Source organism: Lissotriton vulgaris, chromosome 1_1 (genome assembly GCF_964263255.1).
Source record: "Lissotriton vulgaris chromosome 1_1, aLisVul1.2, whole genome shotgun sequence".
Taxonomy (NCBI): domain Eukaryota; kingdom Metazoa; phylum Chordata; class Amphibia; order Caudata; family Salamandridae; genus Lissotriton; species Lissotriton vulgaris.
Window position 1 is genome coordinate 73,793,848 of NC_141685.1, and position 6,369 is coordinate 73,800,216.

Here is a 6,369-nt window from a genome sequence, read left to right on the forward strand (position 1 = left end):
CCGAACAGGAGGAGGACTGTGCGGTTTGGATGCTAAAAGGCAGACCTTCTATACAGTTGATGTGGTCAAATGGGGGAAAGGTGGCTGTCCAGGTGGATTTATGAATTAGGGCAATACCACCTCCTGGTTTGCCATTAGATCTATTGGCACAGCTGATACTGTAACCCTCCGGTAAGGCAAGGGAAATGGCGGGGTTCGTAGTGTCATTGAGCCATGTTTCTGTTAGGAAAAGCAGATCCCACTTATTATCTCAGAGGGACTGCCAGATGTCAAAGGCATGTTTGGTCAAAGATCTGCAGTTAATAAGTACAGATCTAAGGGTCAACGGGGGGTGATCGCTAGAAATAGAAGCTGAGGTGGGGGCGTGGATTGGGCGGGATGTTAAGCCAGCAGGTGACAAGGAGAAAGGACAAGTTCTGCAGACAAAGTCTCGGCTTTCGGCGTCCAAGAGAAAGCCAGAGTGAGTCCTGCAGCGGGGGGGTCTAAGAGACAGCAGATCGGTCCGGGTATAAGGTGCGATGTTGTGGCTGGTGGGTCGGGCATGAGGACCGGCCCCGGTCGCGTCCTGATCACGGACGAGCGCAGACGAGCTTGCCTTATGCGCGCCTTTGGCGCGCAATCGTCGCGCCCGCTGCGCTCGTCCGCTGCGCTTCCGGTCCAAGCACATTTTTAAAGTGGGAGGGCGAAGGGGGGGCGTGGCCTCTAAGTGGGTGTGTCCCGGTCAGGGCACGGGTGAATGGCGATGGAAAGCTCGGCGATTTCGCCCTTCCAAGCGCTCGTTTTTGCTCCAAAAAGGGGTGCCAGTAGCAGCAGTGATGAAACAAAGTGAGTGCACAATCGATTTAAAATTGCAGATTTTACAGGTTTAAAAGCGCAAGAAATACAATCTAGCTTGTGACTCCCGGCTGTGCCTCAGGAGATAGTCAGAGTCTAATCAGCGCGCAGTTCCAGCCAGCAAAACCAAAACCTTTGTTTGCCCAAAAGGGGGACTGGCAGTCTACATATCCACAGAGCTAAAAATTGAAAGCGAACAGATGGCCTCTGTAGGACCTAACATCGAACTGATCAAATTATCAACTGGGTCAGTCAGCAGAACAAAAACTGTCCTCCTCATAAACACATATGCGCATCCAACGGCCAGAAAAAAATTGGCCCATAACAAACAACTAATTGCAACCATCACAAAAATCAGAAGTACCTTTCCCTTATGGGACTTGATACTCACATGGGGACTTTAATTCAAACTTAATTCACACCCCGGATGAGGATGAATCTCTAACATCGGATAACATATTTTGGAACATCCCACATCAATATCAGCCAACGAGGCAAAACACAGATCACGTAGGTCAGGGGTTGGTAAATGCCCTAGAGTTTCTTGGGCTAAGAGTAATTAATGGTAGAACTCAGGACGATTTCCCCTCTAATCATACTTACCATGGGGGAAAGACACAATCAAGATTGGACTACACAGCCATCTAAGTATCGCTGATGCCATTCCTTTCCCACTTCTCAAAAGAGTTCACAACCAGGAGCGATCATTCATATCAGCGGATCCATTTTAGGTGAAAACTCATTAAACATCAGGTAAACACAACAGTTGAAGGCTACATACACACGGTTGACTTAAACGACTTAAAACGACTAAAATGGTCAAATGACACAATTGAAATGCTGCAGTTAAAAATCAAAAAGAAGCTAACAGTAAGCATAGCTGGGGCCCGGAATAAAATTCAAGCGTGGGAAAACCTCACGGAAGACTGAACTTCTTTAATGTCATCTGCACAAAAACAGACAAACAATCATGGCCATAAAAATGACTCGGGACGAACATTAACGGCAGGGCTGCGAGCCTTGAAATGTAAACTCAGAAACTCTATAAGGAGGCTAAAAAGAACAAACCCTGACACAGTGGCCTGGGACAGTGTAAGGCAGCTAATGAAACGCTATAAAATAGAGCTCTGGGAAAATAAAAGAAAGAGCAATGATAAATTCTGGGCCGAACTTCTCTGTAGCTCCAATAAATCCAACTCAAAACAGTTCTGGTTAATCATAAATAAACTGCATAGACCAGTGAACGCATTATCGTCCAACATGCAAGAATCAGAGTGGGTGGAATTTTTATCCACAAGGTTTACTGAAACATCTACCCAAGATACATCCGTGGGAAACACTCACCACCTAGCTGCTGGAAAGGGAAAATTCGAAGAGGCCACTGAAACGATTAGCCATGAAGACGTGATAACTCCTCATAAAAAAGAGCTACTAGATGTTGATACCTTTCCAACAGAGGAAAATGCCTCTCTGATAGCGGCAATAAGTTACTCGCCACCTTCAAATGAAGGGGTTAGACGTATAATCAAGAAAGGCAGAAATGACGGTGCGCCAGGCCCCAACGGAATTCCCCAATCAATCTTTAAACATGATATCTCGTTTTGGGGTAATTACCTTACTAACCTATATCAAGAAATAGAGCACCTAGACAACATACCAGTAAATTGGCAAGGTTCGATTCTGACCCCTATATTCAAAGGAGGAGAAAGAGCAAATCAGCATACTACAGGTTGATAGCTCTGCTGGATGTAGAGCCCAAATACTATGCCACCTTGGTGCTAGAAGAGCTCAAGGTATGGTCTGATAACCTTAACCTGATCCCGGCCAACCAGACAGGCTTCAAACAAGGTTTAGGGACGACGACGAATATTTTAGGTCTATCATTAATTGCAAACAAGTATAAGCAGAGGAAACTACATCTTTACCTCTGCTTTATAGACCTAAAAGCAGCTTTTGATAGTGCTGATCGCCACCTCCTGTGGAAAAAGCTGCGAGCTTGGGGCAGCCCTGAAAAGCTATTAAAAGGCTTATTGCTATTTTATTCAAACACCTGGCTAAGGATCAAGATAGGTGATGGGTCCAGACTATCACAGAAGCTGACAACCACCAGGGGCCTCAAAGAAGGGTGTGTTCTGGCCCCTCACCTTTTTAATTTGTTTCTATACGACCTAGCTCAAAGGCTGGATTGTATTAACTCCCATCCCTTGAAACTTGGTAGATTGAGACTTTCTCACCTTGCATACGCCGACGATGTGGTGCTAATGAGCCAAACAAAGATCGGTCTCCAAAGAAGTCTTAATGAAATGTCAGTCTATACTTCAGAAAATAATCTTGAAATAAACATATCCAAGACTAAAACAATGGTGATTCGGGCCAAACAGAAAGGTAAACAGACAATCTGGCTTTACGGTAACAAACTTGAGCAGTAAATAAGTACATAGGTCTCTATATTGATAATTCAAGATATTTGATATTTGATATTTATTGTCATTTGTAGAGCGCTAACTTTCGCTCCGGAGGGAGCATCTTGGCGCTGAGCACACAGAAGGTCGTCTAGGGGTGCATGGATCAAATAGCTGCGAGAACTGAGGAGTCAGACTGAGAATAAATCCAGGTTTTCAGAAATTTCCTGAAGAGGCTTTCTGAGGGTGCGTGCCTAAGGTTGGGGGGGAGACGGTTCCATGCCCTGGCCGCCAAAAGGGAGAAGGTCTTTCCACCCTTGGATTTAAGTTTTATGCGGGGTTCCGAAATGAAGTTGGCGCCAGATGACCTCAAGCAGCGGATAGGGGTATAGTGCTGGAAGCGCTTGGTCAGGTAAGATGGACCCAAGCCCCTGTTTGCTTTAAATACAGTGACAAGGAGCTTGAATAAGATTCTCTTATGGAGGGGCAGCCAATGAAGGGTGTTGAGGGCTGCGGAGGCTGAGGACCTACGGGGGAGTTTCAAAACAAGCCTGGCTGCTGCATGTTGGACACTCTGCAGCTTTTTCAGAGAGGACTTCTTGATGCCTGCTAGGAGGCCGTTACAATAATCCAGCCGGGAGAGGATAAGCGCCACCGCGACTGATTTCCTGGCTGTGATGGGCAGAAAATTGAAAAATTTCTTTAATTGCCTGATCAGGCTGAAACAGCGACCAGCGGTAATGCGCACATGTTCATCGAAGCTGAGGGAAGCGTCAAATTGAACGCCCAAGTTGCGGGCTGAAACAACCGCGCTTGGCGGTGCTTCGGAGTTATGAGGCCACCAGTCTTTGGGGGAAAAGAGTGTGCCTTTACCTAGGGGAATTATTTCAGTTTTGGCGCTGTTACATTTTAAATGATGCAAATTTAGCCAAGAAAAGACTTCTGACAGACAGTTTTGAAATCTGATAGCGGCATCCGGAAGTTTTTTATCGATAGTGACGACAAGCTGAGTGTCGTCAGCGTAGGATGTCACGAGAATCCCATGTGACTCGATCAACGTGAGGAGGGGGGCCATATATACATTGAAAAAGAGGGGGCTCAGAATGGAACCCTGGGGTACCCCCGAGATGATGGATCGTTCATCGGAAAGAAAGGTGCCCAAGGAGACCGTTTGAGAGCGATTGGACAGGAATGAGGTTATCCAGGCAAGTGCGGAGCCCGAGACACCAATCTCACGCATCCTATTAATTAGAACGACATGTGAGATGGTGTCGAAGGCCGCGGTTAGGTCGAGCAGGATGAGGACGGCCTGCCTACCCTCATCCTGCAAGAACTTGATGGTGTCTGACAACTCAATCAAGAAACATCATGGAGCAAAAAAGGTACATGCCTCAGAGAACAAGCGCGCTCATATTTGCTTTGAGCTTACTGGCTAAAAATCTGAAGGGCCCTTCATATAAACCCCTGCTAGCTGTAATGTAGGCAAAAATCCTGCCAACACTAACATATGCTAGTGTTGCCTTCCATGGCGAAGATGGAGAGGTCTTAAATAAACTAATAGTTTCCATCTATAAAAAAGTATTCCAGATTCAAAGATCTGCCTCTCCAACCCAGGTTTGCCTTGAATTCGGCCTAATAAATGAAGACCTAGGCAGAATGTACGTGACAGTGAAAACTTGGTATCGCCTGAAGCAACATGTAGCTTCAGAAATAAATGAAGCCCTGTGGTCAAAACCTCCCTTTTTAGTCAGTACCTATGCAAATCCCTTTTAACTACAGGTACAAAGGAATTATGGAATAAAAATCTGCCATACCAATCTTTCAAACAAGCTATAAACAAAGTTTCAAAAATCCATTCGCCAACATTGGGTAAAAATATTTTTAGATCAAGGTCGCACGCTTGGTTGGTGATAAACAACTATAAGTCCCTTGCACCCGCGGTATATCTGAGCAAAACATTTTCAATTAATGTAAAAAAACAACTTCTGGCATTACGCTTTGGGTCACTAACATCCTTGGCTGACCAGCCTGTTTGGGTGCATACAGGCTCTAAATCATGTCGGCTGTGCAACTTTCACAAAGAAGATTTTATCCATGTAATTTGCATATGCAAGAATCTGTATAAAGAACGAGTTAGGATCCTAAAATCAAGCTTTAAAGACAGAAGCATTAGATCCTGTAGAGCTGCAATAACGGCGTGCCTAAATCCCTCAGATCCACCATTGAAAGGTAGACTGAATACATTTCTCACAGCATTTAAAAAGCTGTGCTAAATACGGCAACGAGGAACAAAAAATGGACTACCACTCTGCACAGAACTTTTATTAACAATGATTTTTAGAAACATCATGAAGAGAAGAAGAGATTGTATGTTTAATTCTTTTTTAATGTATTTTGCTATAATATTGGTCTTTCTCGCATTTGTTATTAGCCTTAAAATTGTTATGGTTTAACTAAACAATAAACTTTTTTCTATTTTTTTTTGATCCTGCACTCTTCTGAAGTGAAGTACTCGGCCTGGCTATCACACAGCTGCAGCTCCGTGACCTTCATTATTGATCCTGCACTCTTCTGAAGTGTGCTCGGCCTGGCTATCACACAGCTGCAGCTCTGTGACCTTCATTATTGATCCTGCACTCTTCTAAAGTGTGCTCGGCCTGGCTATCACACAGCTGCAGCTCCGTGACCTTCATTATTGATCCTGCATTCTTCTGAAGTGTGCGTGGCCTGGCTATCACACAGCTGCAGCTCTTAGAACTTCATAATTGATCCTGCACTCTTCTGAAGTGTGCTCGGCCTGGCTATCACACAGCTGGAGCTCTGCGACCGTCATTATTGATCCTGCACTCTTCTGAAGAGAGGCTGACGTCTTTGTAGCTTTGAAAGTTGACAAAAGATCTTCACACATTTACTGCAATGACATGGCTTTTCCCATGTGTGTTCGCTGATCAGTACTTAATATTGAATATTCATAAAACCTACTTCAACATTCACTGCACTTGAATGATTCCTGTGCGTGTTTTATGATGCCGTTTTGGACCTGATATATATATATATATATATATATATATATATATATATATATATATATATAATATATATATATATATATATATATATATATATATATATA